At 44.7% G+C, this 20398-nt stretch overlaps 1 long non-coding RNA gene across 1 annotated transcript; it reads left to right on the forward strand.

Moving 5' to 3' along the window:
• Positions 1-1568: 1568 nt before the first annotated feature.
• LOC128563819 (uncharacterized) lies at positions 1569-20082 on the forward strand. Its single transcript, XR_008373900.1, has 3 exons — positions 1569-1774; positions 18931-19103; positions 19535-20082. It is a non-coding gene; the product is annotated as an uncharacterized LOC128563819 (long non-coding RNA).
• Positions 20083-20398: the final 316 nt, after the last annotated feature.

Consider the following 20398-nt stretch of genomic DNA (forward strand, 5'->3'; position numbering starts at 1 on the left):
ATCCTTCTATCCTGTGGCCAACCACTGAGGACAGGGGCTTGAGGTCTGTGAAGCCCCCACAGGGTTGGGGTAGGGCGGTAACTCTAAGGAAGGGAGGGAATATCATTACCAAAAGTAGCAGGCTGGGGAAACTGCCAAAAACCAGGCATAGGGCCTCTAGCTGAGATCGCCACTTGGCCTTCTAATTGGACTCCCTGTCTCCACCCTTTCCGTAAATTAGATCACTTTCATGTCTCTGCCTAAAACCCTTCTGTGGCTTCCCACTGCTCTAGGGGAAAATCCAAACTCCTTTCAATGGTGCTTATGGTCCTACTTCACCTGACCTCCTCCCACTCCTCCAAGCCCTCCTGCCTGTCTTTTGCTTCTTGTGCTGTGATGGGAAGATGTTCATCTGTTTTTGATCATGGCTAGATCCTCAGAGCCTAGAACAGTGCCTACACAGTAGAAACTCAATACAAACTTATTTGTTGAAGTAGTGAGTGAGTGACTGCGTACCCGCCTGTTACATGTTTATAACTTGGGGACTTCCTGTAATAGCCCCTAGTTGTAAGTGCAAGTTATATGCAAGTCAAAATTGGGGACGTCTATACTCCATCACACCTCTCTGGTTTCCGTGTCAGGTCCTAAACTACTTTTTTTCATCCTTGGGGTTAAAGGGCCCATCTCCTCCCATGAGGATATGCTGTAATGACAGGGACCTTGATCGTCTTATTCACTGCCCCGTCCCAGCACGTGAAACAGTGCTTGGCACTTGGCAGGTGGTTAGTAAGCAATTGTGAGCTGACTGACATACACTGATGAACAAACTTGTTTGTTCAGACAAGGTAATATTGCTCAGCGGTTAGAAGGACTTAATACTGACACACACGACAACGTGGGTAAATTTCACAGGCATTGTGTTCACCTAAAGCAGCCGCACACAAAAAAGACATACTGTGTGATTCTATTTATATGAAGTTCAAGAATAGAAGACTTTAATCCTGGCTGTGCCCAGCGATCCCTTCCCTGTGCCACTCTCAGGCCAAGAGTGACGCATACAGCTTTTTGATACACGGAAGTGAGACAAACTCGTGAGAAGGGGGAAGGATTCGTGTTAACAAATGGTGGAGGGGTCAGTGCAGATACAGTGGGTGGAAAGAATGTCTGTAATTTTGGAAAGCTATGTGCAAGGCTGCCCCAGCCAACAAAGGTTTGAGGAACAGCTGGAAAAACACGGGACTTTCAAAGAACACCAAAAAGGATGCTGTGGCTTCACATAGGAATCAGATCTCAAATCAGATCCCAGCCGTGACCGTTGCTGTGGCAGGTGGTGGCTTCCAGCTCGGGAAGGGAGTGGTGGCCGGAGGGACAGCAAATCTTTTCCTGTGCTGAGGGCCCTTGTCCTCAGGGCTGTGCGGGCCACAGTTCCTCCCTCTAGTGGTAGGCAAAGCCCCTGTGGGGGCCCTTTTCACTTCATCTGAAACTATGAAAAAAGTGAACAAAACAGGAAGAGGCCTGTAAGGTGTCTGCTTAATAACTGAAACCTCAAGATCCTCGCAGAGCATAGGATGGCAGGAGCCCTTCCCCAGCTCGCCCACCAATCCTGCGGCTTTAGGTGATTGGGAGACACAGACATCAAAATTAACAGCGCAGTGTGTAACCAGAACCTCCTGAGTCCTACAGTAAGGCGAATTCAGAAACTGCGCAGTGACAGGACCACAGCAGTCGCCAGCAGGGAGCGAGTCTCAGAGACCCGTCTGTGCTCAGGAGGGACTGTCTGATTCATGCTACGCAGGTATTTACCATGGTTTCCCTCTTCATATGCATGTCCCTCAAAATGATGAAAAGATTCTCTATTTTCTGGAAGGCTGGATGTTTTATTTATTCATGAACTTTTTCGACAGATCTCAATAGGCTTTATTTGCTATTCTAGAGTTGGGCAACATTTCATTCCATAAAATCAAATAAATATTCCCAGTCATGTATTTTATTGTTCTAAATAAGTCTCAGTTAAAAAAAAAAAAAAAAAGCAAGAGGCCTGATGCAGTGGCTCACACTTGTAATCCTAGCAGTCTGGGGATCGCTTGAGCTCAGGAGTTTGAGATCCGCCTGAGCAAGAGCCAGACCCTGTCTCTACCCAAAATAGAAAAACTAGCTAGTTGTGGTGGTGCACATCTCTAGGCCCAGCTACTTGGGAGGCTGAGGCAAGAGGATTGCTCAGCCCCAAGAGTATGAGGTTGCCTGAGCTATGAAGCCAGGGCATTCTATCCAGGGTGACAGGGTAAGACTCTGTCTCAAAAACGAAACAAAACAAAAGTGAGAGAGAACTCATTACATACTATTCAGACCAAGTGGGTAAGTATAATTGAGGATGCTGTGAGTAATTCAAATCATCTTTTGGTTTTAAAAAAAGTTAGGGCAACTCCAACTTGAAGATCACCAAGTAAAGGGGATGAGAGAGATCAAAAGTTTGAGAAAATGGAAACGTGGGTTGCAGCTTGAATTGACATACTAAGTATAGTGACACCTAAGGGTGATAGCATCTTTGGACGGTTATCCCCAAGTGAAATGTAGAGGAATCACAAGGGTAGCATGCAAGATCAGCCATCTGTGAGTGTGACCAAGAGTCAGTGAATAAAAGGTTTCAGAGAATCAAGAGCCTGAGATTCCATCAAGACAGTCAAGAGACAGATCCACGTATCATCCAGCAAAGCCATAACTTGCAGTGGATAAAAGGCTTGAAGATAAGACATTATCAAGCCAAGATCTTATCATTTACTAAAAATAGCTGAAGCTAATTATGCTGACAGCATAATTATTATATCAACCAAGGTGAAGTCTAACTACTTTTCTTTTGCTGACATGATGTATCTGGATTTTTCCTGTTCAACTATCTTAGCTCTGTGAGGGAGTCGCCCTTTCTCCATCCTAAGTGATTCTGGTGAGTTATCAGTCAAGATTCCTAGCCACAGGGCTGGGTTCATTCCCTGGGCTCCAGCGACAGTGATGGGAATAAAAAGGATGAGCACAGGACCCAACAACCCAAATCCATTGATGTGTGGAAGGAGATTTTTTGGTTTTTCTACTGAGATCTTTATACTGAGAGAATAGGCCTCTGGGGCTGTGGTGGGAAGAGCTGTCTGTGGAATCTGTGGAATGAAATGAACCACAAAGTAGCAGAAAGGAGAGACAGTTAGAGAGAGGTTCTGCAGCAGTGGCTCTGGACCTTGGCTGGACACTGGAATCACCCGGGGAACTAAAAAAGTACTGGTACCTGGGTCCCAGTCCCAGACATGGTTATTTGGTTGGTCTGGAGTGCTGCCTGGACCTTGGAGCTTTTAGAAGGTATCTGAGTATTTTTAGGAGCATCTGAGGATATACACCACTTGCCTGGATGCATGAGGTCACCTTCCATCCCCAAGGCCTGGATTCTAGCAATTCTGACAATTAAAGTCATGAACTCGCCATTGTGTGCTTATGTGGACAGCACTGTACCAACATCTCAGTAAGGTTTCACAACCTTGATATATGAGTGTCTCACAGCTGTGTTTATGTTGACATGTGGCAGTGTGTTGCTGAGTGGTGTTCATTATCGTTGCATATTTTGCATGCTGTTGCAAGAAAGTTGGAGTCTGAATTAGAGCAATGAACAAACATTCGTAAATTTTTTGTTAAATTTGGCAATAGTGAAAGTGAAATCAGGGCCGTGTTAGTCTAAGTTTATAAGGATAATTCCATGAAGAAAATGGTAGTGTACAAATGGATTAAATGTTTTTCTGAGGGGAGAGAAAGCATCACTGATAAGAGAGGTCAAGGCAGCAGTAACAAGCAGAACTGACAAAAACATTGCAAAAATTCTTTGGATTGTGTGTCAAAATCATTGGATGATGGTGAGAACCATAGCGGACCAAGTAAACATTGATAGAGAAACAGGGAAATCTTCAATGAAAATCTTGGCCGACGACTCCTGGTTCTTGCGTCATGACAATGCATCAGCTCACACAGCGCTGTCTAGAGGGAGTTTTTAGCCAGTAAACAAATAATTGTATTGGAATACCCTACTTTCCCATCTGATCTGGTCCCCAATGACTTTTTTTTTTTTTACCTGAAGACTAAAAAAATTGAAAGGAAGACATGTTGATGATATTCAAGACATCAAGGGTAATATGACAATGGCTCTGATGGCTATTCCAGAGAAAGAGTTCCAAAACTGCTTTGAAGGTAGACTTACCACTGGCTTTGGTGCCTGGCTTCTCAAGGGGAGTACTTCAAAGGTGACCATAGTGATATTCAGCAATAAGGTACAGAGCACTTTGTCTAGGATAAGTTCATGAACTTAATTTTCAGACCCCGTATAAACCTAATTCATTTTTAAAATGCACTGTATTTTTCAGTGCAGGAAAGCGATTGCTGTGTGCATCAAAAGAAGACTGAACTTTGTTTTGTTCAGAACTTTTCCAAGAGTAGTTCATCGCTTTGGAAATTCATATTAGCAAGGTCAATAACACTCATGGAATTCAAGCCTCTAATATGGTAAACATGGAGGGGCCTGCACTGGCAGCTGCCACGTTCACAGGGATTCTGGGCTGTGGACCTGAGGCCTGCAGCTTGGTTACTTCTTCTAGTGTGGCTCTGCAGATCATTTGCATGTAAATATACATGCTGTTTTGCTGTGCATTATTTCCATTTTGATTTTACTTTTCAATACAGGTATTTAATATTTGGAAGTTACATGTACAGATAGATTACATTATCTTTAAATTTGTATTTCAATAAGAAAAGGGAAGTTATAAAGATGTTTGTTATAAAAAGAGGTTGTTGCGTCTGACAGAGATGACAGCCACTGTTTGGACCAGTGAAGATTTACCTGCTGGGGCTGAGAACAGAACTCACATCCCAAAGCCTATACCCAGGCCAAGGAGGGCAGCTAGCAGGACAAAGTCAGGGTTCTTTGGAGAAGGAAGAAGTGGGAGTCAGCCATGTGTAGCAGGAACATTGTCTGTGTCATCCGGAAGAGGGAGAAAGGCCCTGCTTCCCAGGCAGGAAAGAGGAGGGGTTTTTTTGTTGAGAAAGACACAAATCCTTAGCTCCATCATGGCCTGGATAAGGTAATATTAACAGAATTCACCTTCCTTGCTTTTGATTCCAGTTACATGGAACAGTCTTCTGATTACTGATGTGGCTGCCTAGCTACTTTGATACTGGGACTAATTGGCAGATTGGCTCTCAGTCTGGTCACTAGCATTCTGGTCCCTGAAAAGGAGCACTCTCAGTTGCAAATAGATACACTGGCCTTCTGATTCATGCATCATTCTCTGTGAATTTGGTTGAATCAATCCAGAACCTTTAAACCAACCTATTCTGGGTGTCCAGAAGAACCAGGTGGAGTTCTGGGGCATGAAAAACCAAGGGGAAAGGACAACCTCTAGGTGCTGCCACTTTGCGAGGTCCTTTCTGAGTAACCAGTGGCTTCTTTGGATGACAGAAGCTTCCAAAATTCTTCCAGCTGTACAACCTCTGAGCTAATGAAATGCCATACAGATGCCCCATGTGCACAGCCAAGTAAAGGAGTCTGTTCTACCTGGGGGCTGGGGAGGGTAGGCCTGGAGAGCTCCACTGTGCTGTCCCACAAGTCTCTCCCTGCAGTGGGGGCTCCTGGAACATCTCCAGGCTCTGACAGCTTTTGTCATCTCTCTTAGTCACAAGACGCAATCTCAGCCTCGGCCATCCCCAGTCCCTCCCTGGGGGTGGGAGAGAGAGCCAACCCCATAGACCATCCTGCTCAATGACTCTGTCCCCACCCCCCACCCCTAGGGACCTGGGTGCATTCAGGTTGGGCTGGGAGCAGAGTTTGTGGCTAGGCTCCTTCCTAAACATTTTTCTTTCATATCTTAATAGATGGAGAGGATCAAACTTCTCAGGCTAAGCTATAGTGAAATAGTCATTAGCGGGAGCAGGTCTCTACAGGCCTCTTTTGCTGTGGTTAAAACAACAGGTACCAAAATATTAAAGACATACAAGACTTTCACTAAAATCCAGTCATGGATAGGTGAGGCCACCAGGCTTTTACCCTTCATGACAGAAGGGAAAGTCAGTTTTTTCTCTAGTCCTGAAGGGTGCATGGTACATCTTTGCATGGAAAACTCAGAAAACCAGGTTTCTTATGCTCAGAGATAGTCTGTGGCCCCCACATACTCCCAGACATAGGACCCCAAATGCAGAAGAAATGTCTGTAGCTGCAGGACACGGAAGTGCGAGCAGGCCTGGGAGCAGATTGATAGCTCCTGGGACCATGGCAGCCTCGAGGGCATGCCCAGGAGCTGGGGGTCAGGGGTGCTTGGCAGCCCCAGGGAGGCTCCTGAGAAGTAGCTGGGACCAGGGAGACCAGGTGCTTACTCATGATCGTGCATCTGTGAGACCCTGATTTCAGGGTGTCTGCTACATGCCAAGATGGGCCTGGCTGTGATCAGGACAGAAAGCCCTGACCTGATGGAGTGGAATGACCTCAGTAAATACCTCTTATAGGTAGGAACGTTTTATTTATACCTTTCGGTATATAAATGGACTTGCATTACTTTTAAAATCAGAAAAAAACTCATTGAAGAAAGTTATTAGGAATTTTTAAAATAAATATCCATCAGGAAATAAAAATGTGAAAAGGAAATACTCACATTCCGGAACAGTAGACTGCGGACTCTGAGAGGGCCTTAGGAGGTATGGTCAGAAAATCAACACCAGATGGTTCTAGACAAGTTGATTTTGAACTGTTACTGTCAAAGAAATCTTAGAATCATTGCTTTAGTCAATCTGGTAATGTTTCATTCATTCACTTCATTATTCATTTAAGAAACTTTTTTGTTCTAGATTCTGGGAATAAAGAGATGAGTAGGTTACCATCCTATCTCCTAGGATCCCACAGTCCTGTGGTGGGGCAGATATGTTAACAGTTACAAATAAGGAAATGTTGCAGGTGTCATGTAGAATTAGGGACAGAGTGTACAAGGGACCGCAGAGAGGGGTCGCCATTGTGTCTTGGCCCATGACACAGAATCTAAGATGCAGCAGGCTCTCACCCCACAGTTGAACAGATAATGTCAGGCAAGGGGTGTGGTAACTGGGCAACCTAAGCCTTGGAAGATGATGTCTTTTGTTCTGTTCCAGTTGCTCCTGTCCCTTCCTTGGTATCATCAATAATTTTTACGTGTTCTCTACCCCGCTGCTAGCTTTGCTCTCATTATGTGCCATATGTCTTTGCATTTTTTATTTTCCCCACAATAGTTCTTTATTTAATTCTGCTCTCACTTCATGTCATCCTGATCTGTCCTCAAATTTTTGCTCCTAATTCATAAAGGCCATGTCTTCTTATGTTCTAACAAAGATGCAAAACAGCATTTTAGAATTCTCTTCCGGTTCCTGAAGTGTATCATTCTCAAAAATGTGTCCTTCCTCTAGGCTTCTGGATGACATTCTATTTCCTTTAATCTGCAGTATTCTAGAACTTAGGCTGTAGGAAGAGAAATCTATTCAAACCTACTGCTTTCCAAAAGACACAGCATGGCTTTCCCTTGAAAGCCACAGCATGGCTTTCCCATGGTAACCCTTCATTGTCTCATTGGATGTTGGTGGAATCCCGTTCTCAGACACAAAACTGGAAGACAGGGTATGTGTGGAGCTCAGAGCAATTTCCTGCATCTGAGAAGTATGTATTCCTTTAGTGTAGCCTTGTAGGGTTGAGGCAGAGCCTTCTCCCACATCTAGTGCCTAGCTAGTTGACATTCTGAATAGATAAAATGTACACACACACACACACACACTGTATTCTGGGGACAGATGTGTATACACACACATTGTCCCCAAAATATACTGTATCTGATGTCAACAAAAGCATCCCTTTGGTTGTAACTATGCTTCCCAATACAATCCACCTACCATCAGCCTATGCTGATCATTGCTCTCCACCATGCACGTATGGATCCACCTTTCTGCACTATTGTTTTCCAGGAATTCATTTGTGAAACTGGGACTTGCAATTTCTAAGTGAATGCAGAAAAAGGGGAACTGTGATGAGGTCAGGAAGGGCAGAATGGGGTGCTGCCTTGAAGCACAGACCCCAAGCAATCGAGGGATGGAGTCCCAGGTTTTTGATTGATCCAGGCCCTATGCTTCTAAGCCAGAGGTCAAAAATCTGGAGAGAAGGAAAATGTTGAGTTTCCCTCTTTGGCAGTAGAGTCTTGCTGTAGTTGAGGTGATGGAGCACACACTGCTACTGAGTTTGATTCCCATGCTGGTCTTTTAGGACTTAGAATTACTCTACATTTCTTCCAGATTTGGGCGGTGGCTTTTCCCATTGACTTAGCTTCTCGTGGGGTTTTAAGTTTTAACCATTTTGTGCATCCTAAGTAGGTATTTTAGTAGAAAGTTAATAAAGGTTATGTTGGGTAGTTATAAGCAAATCCCATGATTTACTACATCTTTATTCATTCATTGATCCATCCAACTAATATTTATTGGGTACAAATCACATGTCTGGCCCTACCTATGGTAGACACTGATAGCAAAAACATGGCCCCTGTCTTCATGAAGCTTATAGTCCAGTGGGTGTTTCAGACTCCAGGGAATCACACACAATATGATAAATGCTTCACAATTCCATACAAGGAGCCCCTTCCCTACCCTACACTCTGGGCCATGGACCAGACATGGTGGGAGAAAACACTGGAATGATAGCTTGGGACTCAGTATTGAAGGGTCTTGAATACCATGTTAGTAAGTTTAGATCTTTTTTTCTTCTTGAGACAAAGTCTCACTTTGTGGCCCTGGTAGAGGGCCATGGCATCATAGCTCACAGCAACTTTAGACTCTTGGGCTCAAGTGATTCTCTTGCCTCAGCCTCCCTAGTAGCTGGGACTACCCAAGTAGCAAAAAAATAATACGCCACAACGTTGGCTATTTTTTTAGAGATGGGGGTCTTGCTCTAGCTCAGGCTGGTATTGAGCTCATGAGCTCAGGTGATCCACCCAGCTCAGTCTACCAGAGTGCTAGGATTACAGGTATGAGCCCAGCCTATAAGTTTAGGTTTTGATGAGGGATGCACTAAGGAATTTAGTGGAAGGAAGGAAGTGACTTGTTTAAAGCTGTGATTTTGAAGTTTACTCCAGTAGCCAAATAAGGGGTGGACCAAGATGGAAAGGGGGAAGCGGGAAGGCTGGTCAGGGAGGCTGTCCTGTATCCCAGGGCAGAGGCACTGAGAACTTGAATAAGAGTATGAGAAGTGGAAAGAGAGAAGTGAGGCATGTTAAAGAATCTGGCCAGAAACTGCATGTAGGTGATAAACAGCAGAAACATTGGGGATGACACGAAGGTTCTAGGTATCTGGAAACTGGTGGTGCCATGCACCCAGGTGGCAGAGAGATGGTGATGGTGGCTTTGGACATGTTGAAAGGACAGTACCCATCTATTTATGCTTTCCTTCTCTTAATTTTATTGAGTATATTAACTCCAATCTTAGGTTCTAATACATGGGGTGTATTAAATGCTAATGGTTCTAATACATGGGGTGTATTAGATGCTAATGCTGCACAAAGCAATGCCCCACAAAGAAAGACCCAAATGAACCCCCTTAAAGAAGATGTCAAGGCTGAATTGACAGTACTGATGCCAATCCTATCACTTGATTTCACATGCATTGGGGTCACATGGAGCTCGCTGGTGCTTCTCCTCATCAAAATGCTCTTCCCAAGCAATCAACTTTCTCTGTCTTCCCAAAGGCTAGGTATTGGTTGTCATTTTCCACATGGAGCCAGTGGAGAAGAAAGCCTTTGCCCAAACCACAAAAAGTGTCAACTGTCAGGACAGAAACAGTGTTCCAGAAATCTGATCATTCACTCTGAAATAGTCAAAAACTGTCACTAATTTGAAGAGAAAGAGTAAGAATAAACTTGTCTCTGCTTTAGATGCATCAAAATCTGGTTCTATTCTTCAGTATGCAGATCCCAGTAAAATTCCACTGTCATCAGCCAATCCCCTAGGTCTGTGGGTAAAGTAAAAGAGAAGGAACAGATTAGTTCTGATTAATTGCCATCATGAGAGTCGACTCTTGCTTTTCGGGGAGGGATTAGGGAAGGGAAGACATGGATAATTAGAATCTACAGATAGCACAAACACCCAACGTAACCAGCAATTTCACATCCTCCCCCACTAAAATTTTCTTTTTTATTAGAGGTGCCAAGTAGAGAGGCTCAGCCCACCTTCGGGGGCTGAATCCAACAAAATGTGAGCACATCAGAAGGCAGGCAGAGGGGGGCACAACCAAGCACAATGAGAAGCCGGGGGTTGTTGGCCTTTGTGAGATTGAAAGTCGGCTACTCTTGCCCACTCTCTGATCGTTTCATTTAGAAGAATCACAACATCAGCACTGTTGGTTTACACTGTGGGCTGCCGGCAAAATTTTCAGAAAGGCCAGCTTACTCTTTGCTCCTACTGAAGAGCAGCCCACTGCTGGAGCCCATCCTTGTAGAGGTGGTCTGCAGGGACTGCAGGCAGAAGGAAGTACAGGGCAGAAGCTGACCTTTAAGAGCCTGGGCCCAACCAGCCGGCAGCTGCCACCATCTAAGTCTTAGGCCCAGCCCTTCCCAGCAACCTCTGTGTGGCCTCCAATTTGCCTGCCACTCAAGGCTGTGCATTACCAAACCCAGAACACAGCTGATGTCTCGTTACTCTCCAAACCACATGCAACCCCTGGCCAGATTCACAGATTGGTGCTGGAACATGTCTGCATTTCCCACCCCCTTGTCTAGCCCCTGTCATTCCCTAACCTCTGCCAATTCCCCACCCACTTCTCTTGTTGGAGATGTAACTGCTTTTCAAGGTCTAGCCCTCTCTTTATAACCTTCCCCGTTTGCCTCAACTCAAAGTGATCATTCCCTCCTACGACAGAACTTTATTAGGAAGTCTTTAGTTTCCACATTACGCTTTCTATCATATCACAGTACCTTACAGCCACTATAACTTTAATGTTCTCCAAAATGTGGGTCATGATCCATTAGTGAGCTTTGAAATCACTTTAGTGGGTCATGACCTGAATTTTTTTAAAAAATGAAATAGAATAGAATAGAACATTTCAGAGTTCATTACACATAAACATTTCTCACTTTGGTTTGTGATCAAAAGCTTGAAAGTCACTACCTCATGTAGGAGTGATGTTTTCAGCTTTTATGTAACAGAAAGCCTTGATCCAACCATCTTATATAATAAAAAATGTATTATCTTGTATGAGAAGTCTAGAGATAGGGAAGTGCTAGGTTTGGATTATCAGTAACTTATCAACAACATCAAGAACCCAGATTTTTGTCATCTCTGTCATCTTTCCAGATTCCTCCCCTCATATTTGCAAAATGGCTGCAGGAGTTCCTTGCATCATCATAACATCCAGAAGCAGAAAAAAAGGAGTTATTTATTCTTTGGGTCTCCATTTATCAGCAAAGATACCTTTCATAGATCTCTCCCTACTCCCAGATCTCCTTCCATTGCTCTTTAAAATAAAGTGAAATAAATTATATGCCTACTCAGGAGTGGCAAGGAAAACAAAAATCAGTTTAGATGAAGATGAGAGCAACTTACCTGATTCTACTGGTCAGAAAGAAGAGCAGATTGATGAATTTGGGGTAGGCACCTGCCACACGCAAGGTGTATCACCAGAAGGTCACAGTCCCTTTCTCTTTATGTTCTTTGCAACATTTTCATGTACCAAAGTCTAGACAGTCACCTCAATTGCCAGTGATAAATTAAATCAATCACTTTGCCTCAAAGTATAAATATTCATGGGATGCAGAGACCAAATATCCAATTCGAGATGCTGGAGGCATTCTGCACACACGGCTCACGATTTGCTGCTATATAACTCGGAGGCTAGGAATTTTTCCAAGTCTTAATTTTTCTATTGCATTATTAAACGTGAAGGGCTAGATTAGCAATGTTGCACATTGTAATACCATTTAAGTAATAATACACATATTTGTCACAATGCAGATGGCAACTGAAGGTCTGCAGATGGAATTGTGGCTCTCGAGAGGAGATGGTGACTGTGTGGCAGTGGGTGTGGAGGGAGGCGGCAGCAGAGGTGGAGAGACATTACGTCATCCAGATAGGGGGGTTTCTTTGGGAACCCTGGCAGGGTTGCTGCTGAATCATTCTGTGCGGCAAATTATTGGCATGTTAGCTGGACAGAAGTCACTATAGTTAAGCCCTTACGTGTTCTTCCTCTCTTCTTGGCAGCCCTCTGCGTACGTTGCCACTTAAGGCCAGACTGGAAAACACGGGCACATAACATATCACATCCGTGAAAGTCAGAGAGGGTGAGGCTGGTGCTGCTCCTCCTCTCCTGAGTGCACACACACGGGGACATGTATGTGTGCCTAGACAGACAGACAGACACACACACACACACACACACACACACACACACGCACGCGCGCCCCTTACCGAAGAAACTACGGGTTCAGAGGACTTTGAATTGAAGAAAAGCTTTTGTCTTTGAGATAATTAGAATCTTTCTGTTTGCTCCTATTATAGATGCAAGATCCTCCCATCTGACCAGTAGACAAAACTTGAGTGCAAGTGCCCTGCAGTTCCTTGAAAGGCAGCCTCGTGCTCCCGAGTAACTTGCAGACTGTCTCTGGCCAGCCAGCCTGCTGGAGGCACCAGCTGGCCTATGGGGCCAGGACTGGACCAGAAACAGGAGTCTGCTGTGCTGCTGCTGCTGACTAGGACCTGGTGGTTAGGCTGTGATGAGTCAGTAGCCTCAGGCATAGTCTCTGCTCTGCCAGAGCCTGTTTAAAGTTCCACTTTCAGTTTCGGGGGCCTCATTTTAAGAAGGACCTTGGCAAACTGGGCAGTGTTCTTGCTAGACAGCCAACATGCGGGGGCTCCAGAAACTATGAAGAAACAGTAGTAATAACTGGCACTGTTTAGGGCAGGGGTCCTCAAACGTTTTAAACAGGGGGCCAGTTCACTGTCCCTCAGACCATTGGAGGGCCAGACTATAGTTTAAAAAAAAACAACTATGAACAAATTCCTATGCACACTGCACATATCTTATTTTGAAGTGAAAAATCAAAACGGGAACAAATACAATATTTAAAATGAAGAACAAGTAAAGTTAAATCAACAAACTTTCCAGTATCTCAATGGGAACTATGGGCCTGCTTTTGGCTAATGAGATGGTCAATTTCTGGTTCCATATTTGTCACTGCTAGTTGTAACAAGTGATGCAAGTGTGCATCAGTTAGTCTAGATCTGGTTGGAGATTTCAGATGTTTCATTCTGGAAAAAGTCTGTTCACAGACATAAGTGCTGCCAAAGATGGTTGCCATTTTGAGTGCATGGTTCCTGAGATTAGGATATGTCTCAGAGGGGAGAGATGCATGGAAATTAGGAAGGCTGCTTGACTTGAATGCGTCTTTCAGAGAGTCACAATTCTGCAGTTCGGCCAGTTCCATTTGGTAAATTGTATCCACATTTTCAATGTCAATAGGAAATGGGTTACAGAAAAGCTGTATGTCCTGTTTATGGAGATGAAGCTCTTTAAATCTAAATTGGAACTCCTTTTGCAACTTTTCCAGTGAATCCACACATGTTTTGTTTGGGAATGCAACCAATGGATTTTCCGCTAGCAAATTTTGAGTTGTGGGGAGATGGCAGAAATTTTCCTCCTTCACTTGTTGATGAGGAGGCCTAATTTTACTTCAAGTGCTTTCACATGTGATTGCATATCACAGATGAGCTTCCCCTTTCCTTGAAGTTGCACATTGAAACTGTTGAGTAGCTCTGTTACATCTGTCAGAAAGGCAAGGTGCCATTTCCATTCTGCATCATTGAGCTCTGGTACTTCTTTGTTTTTTGAAAGCAAAAAAGCTGTAATCCGTGGAAGTAAGTCACAGAAATGTTTCAAAACTCTCCCTCGACTCAGCCAATGGACTTCTTTTTTTTTTTATTGTTAAGTCATAGCTGTGTACATTAGTGTAATCAAGGGGTACAATGTACTGGTTTCATATACAATTGAAATATTCTCATCAAACTGTTCAACGTAGCCTTCATGGCATTTTCTTAGTTATTGTATGTAGACATTTGTATTCTGCCTTTAGTAAGTTTCGCCTGTACCCATTCTAAGATGCACCATAGGTGTGGCCCCACCCAAGCCAATGGACTTCTAATGTGGTACAGAACATCTTCATAGGCAACATTTAGCTCAGACAGAAATTCCTGAAGTTGTCTGTGGTTTAGTGCATTACCTCTAATGAAGTTAACACAAGATACCACAATTTTCATAACAGAGTCCCACTTCAGTTATTTACTACACAGCGCTTGTTGGTGGATGAGGCAGTGTATGGCTGTTGGATGAGAATGGTTATGTTTGTCCATCTCTTGGTTAATGCGAGTGATTACTCCTTTCTTAGACCCCACCATGCTAGGAGCACCATCAGTTGTCACACTGGCTACTTTAGCCCAGTCCAGCTCTAAATCATTCACAGTTTGGCAAACTTTTTCATAGATATCCTGTCCCGTAGTTGTTCCTTTGATGCTTTGCAGTGCAGCAAGCTCTTCTATGACTTTGAAATAGTCATTCATGCCACGAATAAAAATTAGAAGTTGTGCAGAATCACGAACATCATTACTTTCGTCGAGTGCCAAGGAAAAATAGAAAAGTTTTTTTGCGGAGTTTTGCAAATGCTGATGCAAATTGTCTCCTGTATCTTCAATCCTTTGTGTAATTGTAGGTCCTGAAAGACTCACTGTACTAAATAAATTGGCCTTCTCTGGACACATCTCTTTGGCAGCAGAAAGAAGGCATTCTTTAAAAAATTCTCCCTCCACGAATGGTCTGCCAGTCCATGCTATTAGCTTGGCAACTTGAAAACTTGCTTGCAGTGATGAAATATTTAGCTGCGTCTGCTTCACAAAAGTATTTTGCTGAGTTGTCAATGTATTTTTCAGTTTTAATATTTTATCTTTTCTCACTTCTCTGACCAAACAATCATATTTATCTTTATGTGGAGTTTGATAGTGTTGACACTAATTGTATTCTTTAAACACAGACACTATATTCTGGCATATCAAACACACAGCTTTTTCCTTGCACTGCATGAAAAAGTAATCATAAGTCCACTGTTTTTTGAATATCCTACACTCCGACTCAATTTTTCTCTTTCTTGATATCATTGCTTCCTAAGGATTCCAAATCTCTATTAGTAAAATACCAATACATACACAGCGCTACAAAAACAATATACCAGCAATAACTTTGCCCACACAGAGAAATGTAGACTGCACTGCCCATCAATGCAGTCTGATCCATGTCCATCAATGCAGCCTTGGCAGTCCACATCATTTTAGCCTCACCAGTGCCCATGTGGTGGAAGTCTGCTTTTACCTTAGGCTCTCACTGGTGTGGTGTGGGAACAGGCAGGATTACAGAGCCGGTTCCTCCACCACCTTTCCAGTTCACACTACCCTGTGCAAACCATACTGCCATCTGTGAACTCACACAGGAATCTGATCGCATGGGTGAGAAGACCCATGTGATCAGATTCTACTGCAGGAAAAAAGAAGGCATGTATGCCTTTTTTCTTCCGAATCTAATGCGAGTTCAGCCATACAAACATACCACTGAACTCTCACTGCTCAGAGACCGCAACAGTGTGAACCGGGGCTTACACAGCACACAACAGACAACATCATACACAACTGAGTAGCAATCAGAATATAAATGCAGGGGAGTTCGAGAGTTGGCTCACATTCCACACATGTGCACTGCGGGCCTGGGATGAGTTGGCTGCTAAGCAGGACAGGCAGCGGCCGCAAAAACACCCAGTGGGCCGGATAAATGGCCTCATCAGTAGGCCGCATGTGGCATGCGGGCCGTAGTTTGAGGACCCGTGGTTTAGGGCTTTCCGCTGCATTATCCCAATGGGCTTGCTCCCCCATTAACCTTATAAGGTAATTTACCTTCATTGTCAGGAGATTCTAGAGACCTTAGACCAGAGTGGTGGAGGCTGGTGCCCAGGAACATTCTTGAATGGATTATCCAACAGATGGCTTGGGAGACCTTGAGAGAGGAAGCAGGAATTCCAGAGGGCTGGTACGGCTTCATCCTCATTCCCTTTCTGCAGCATGACCCTATAAGTGATAATAAGAGCTAAAATACACCAAGTGCCAGGCACTGTGCTAAGTGGCTCGATGCATTTAGGCATCACAGCAGACTGTGCAGTAGGCGCTATTATTATTTCTGCTCACAGATGAGGAAACTAAGCCTTACAAAGAGAAGCTTTTGCTTTTCTGTTCATGCCTATTGCCTATTTTTCTTGTTCCTTAAAAGCCTGGCTCATTTTGCTGATCGGGACTTAGCTCAAATGTCCCAGGTAAGGCCTTCTCTGCCCATCCACCTAAAGTAGCCCGGTTCTGACCCCAAGACCTCTGCAATGCTCCCTGTTGCTCATTCCCTTCATGGGACATTTTAGAATCTACAGAGATTGTATTCACTTCCTCAGTCCCCTGTTTAGTTTCAGTCTCAACTATTCAGACACTGGCATGGTGAGGGCAGGAACATTGTCCCTTCTGTTTATGCAATGCTGATATTTAGCAGGATGCCTGGAATATAACAGGGACTCGGTAACATATTTGACTGAATGAACGAATGTGTGGATGGATGAACAACTGTGTGCATGCATGCTTGAATAAATGTAGCTGATTAGGCCAGGCGCAGTGGCTCATGCCTGTAATCCTAGCACTCTGGGAGACCAAGATGGGTAGATTGCTTGAGCTCAGGAGTTCAGAGACCAGTCTGAGCCAGAGTGAGAGCCCATCTCTACTAAAAATAGAAAGACTAGCTGGGTGTTGTGGTGGGCTCTTATAGTCCAGCTATTTGGGAGGTTGATGCAAGAGGATCACTTGAGCCCAGGAGTTTGAGGTTGCTGTGAGCTATGATGATACGGCACTCACTCTAGGACAATAGAGTAGAGTGCCATATCATCTCAATATCTCAAAAAAAAAAGAGAGAGAGAGAATATAGTTGATTAATGGGATTTGGAGCTGAGTTTTTGTCTCATGCCAGAGACCAACTTGTGAGCCCCTCTGTCCTGCTCAGTTTCATCCATTCACTAAGCTTCATTAATTTATCAACAAGAGCCAGGTACTGAGGTAGGTGCTACAGAATCAAATGAGTAAGACACAGTCTCTGCCCTTGAAAATCTCACCTGGGAGGGGTGAAGGTGGTAGTTGAAAGGGGAAGTGGAGCAGGGGTTATACAAAAGCACAAACAAAAGTATAATGTTGACATGTTTTATGTGGTGTAACAGAGAGTTCAGTACAAGTGCCATCGCAACAAGAAGAGATGGCCTGCCTGCCCTGCCAGACTGGGAAGGCTTCTGCAAAGCAGATGACCTTGAACTTGACCTTGAAAGAGGACTCTGAGCTGTAGGAAAGAGGCAGCGAGGAGAGAACGTGTGCATGTCAAGTCACCTGCACGGGACTCCTCCCCATCCTGCACCGTTGAGTCACATTTTGATCCCAGGAGTGCCCCTGACCAACTGACCACTTAGTGGAAACGTCATGAAGGGAAACTCTGTCTGGGGTGGGGTAGAGAGCACCAGGAGGGGTGTCCGAGTGGTACCTAAACGTCTTCCAGCTCTGAGAATGGTATAACTAGGAGGACTGTCTTGAGAAGGGAGCCACTTAAAGGCAGAACCAGAGTACAGGGGCATATTCTTGAGAATGGAATTAAGATATGTATATATTCAGAGTGTCGATATAGACAATTTCCTAACCAGAAGAATAACTATAACCAAAATATACATATTGGCCTGTAGTTCCCAAAACATCTCAAACGCAATCTCATTTGCTCCTCCACTAGACTGCTAGAGGTTCTGTAGCTCAGAAAGATCATTTATTATTCATTCATTATTTTTGGTCAATGTCTAGCATGTGCCAAAGTGTGGGCCAGACCTGGGCAGTGCAAGGGGAAATGGCACAGCCTGGGCCCAAAGCAAGTAGGCACAGAGAAAAAATGCTAGCACAGCTCAGAGGGCCTGACTTTGCTTGGCTTGTAGGAAAGGCACTTAGCCCAAGCATGCATGAGCAGAAGCCTGCATGCGGTGGCGAGCAGCACGGGCCCCTGAGTCAGTGTTGTTCTGCACCCACCTTGGGTAATTAAATGAGATTATTAATAATGTGTGTACTAGTTAGGTTATCAACTGGTTGCTAAAACAAAGGCCCGTAAGTAGCTAGGATTTTAAACAAGGTAGAAATTGGTTTCTTGAGCAGGTCCATCCTTTATGTGTTCTCAGCTTTATGTCCAGCATCTCCTCTCTAAGAGTAGGGGGGCTTGACTCCCCCTAACTTGCAGAAATCACAGTGGCCAGCGGCAGGAGAAGTTGTTACCTCCCACTACTTAAGAGCTCTCCTCACCCCAATTCCACCCTAGCAGCTACACGGCTAAGAGTGGGGGAGGAGCCTCCACACTGCTTACCAGGAGAATGAACAAATATAGGGTGAATTTTAAAAATCTCATATTCCTTCCTTCATTCAATTACACGTGCTTCTAGAATTATGATACAGGAATGGATTTCAAACTCCACCCACAAAATCCCAATTTTGCCTGTATCCCCAGCGTGTACATTTATTTCTTTGTGCATATGTGCTATTCCACTAATGTATTATCATGGTCCAGACTACCAGTGACACCCGCCGTCCTTTCCTGCTTCATAGTATGGCATTTCCTGAGGGGTACACGGCATCTCAGAATGGACTACATTTCCCAGGGCCTGTTGCAGGTAGGTATAGGCTTATAACTAAATTCTAGCCAATGAAAGGTCAGAAGTGTGGGGTGCCATTTCCAGGAAACGTCCTTAATCGGAACACACGCAGTTCTTCCCTTCTTTTTTCCTTCCTGCTGTCTAGAATGTGGCTGTGATGGCTGGACCACGAGTAACAGCTTCAGATAATGAAGCTGATGCCACGTGTTGAAGATGTCAGAGCAACCAGAGAAGGCACCTCCCTCACCAGCTCTGGGCAGCATGCCAGCAGACTCTGTTTACATGAGAGAAATACTGTTCTCTCTTGTTTAAGATAAGGTTGTTTGGGATATTCTCTTAATCTCACCCAAATCTAATCCCACTGATATAATTATATATATTACTCTACAAGTACCAAAATGTAAAAAGAAGAGATAAAATAAAATAACCATAAAGTTATATTAGATAACTTTGGAAGTTCTAATATTTTTATACCCCACTGGATAGAGTTTCATAACCCCCTGCTGTCTGGGGTGCATCCCTTCCCCCCAGCCCCCATTTTAGTCAGAGACCTCTGGTCTCCCTGGCCCTGCATGCCCAACAGGATTAGCTGCACTTGTGTGGCTCTTTGCCTCCTCTGCCCTGAATACAGCTTGTTCTTTGAAATGGGGGTCCTGAAGGAAGTTCTCTGAACCACCCTGCATAGCCAGGCAGAATCCCTCCCAGTTCTCCCTTTTGCTGACTCTTCTGGGTCTTTTTTTGTCATCCAGACTTTTGCTGTTGCCGTGGAGAAAGGAGACGAGAAAATCTGAAGGAATTGAAAAGATGAAATAGGATCTGAGCCTCAAGAAGTGGGCACCTTGCAATCGTCAGAACAATAGACGTGCACTTGGAGCCTCGCTGCAGGCGCTAAGGTGCCCCACTCACAAATCAACTTCCCCACGCACACGACCACTCGGCAACTGTGCCCATGCCGCCTGGTTTGCAGGGAAGAAGCCGGGGGAGGGAGAGGGCCTTGCTGTCTGAAAGTTTTCTCCAGACCTCACCATGCTCATCCCTGGAAGGCACTGCCAATGAGGTCATGCCCATCACACCTTGTCAGGGATTGTCAGGGTGGTCCCAGTCCCATCACTCTGAGACTGGGGGTCTGCACATCCTCACTGAGGCTGAACCTGGGAAACTAGACCCTGCTGGGTCCTTTTGGCTGGGTGAGTCCATGTTTCTCCCTCCCCTGTGAGGCATCAGTGTCCTGATTGTATCACAGCTTCAGAATTCCCTGACTCATGCCATCCTCAGGTTCTAGAAAAGCGCTTATTCAAGTGGTGTAGGCTGCACGATCCGCCCCCTCCTACCCAGTTCAGCTGTTTGCTCGCAGTGCTTGCTGGTGTGCGGCAGAGGGGCCGGGGAAGGAAGGGCCTGGGAGGGGAGAGGGCCCGGAACCAGACGGAGAAGCCCTGGAGGAAAACTTGGGATGATCTCATTATGAAAGGAATGTATTGGTGCGAAAGAACAGCTGGCCCTGACCCCCAAGTGTGGGCAGGTCAGAAATGAGGAAGACCTCTGAGGTCGACCAAGCCTGCCAAGGCAAAGTGACAGCTGGGAAGGGAGGTGTCCTCTGTCCCCCGTCACTATCT

This window comes from Nycticebus coucang, chromosome 13, assembly GCF_027406575.1.
Source record: "Nycticebus coucang isolate mNycCou1 chromosome 13, mNycCou1.pri, whole genome shotgun sequence".
NCBI classification, from domain to species: Eukaryota; Metazoa; Chordata; class Mammalia; order Primates; family Lorisidae; genus Nycticebus; species Nycticebus coucang.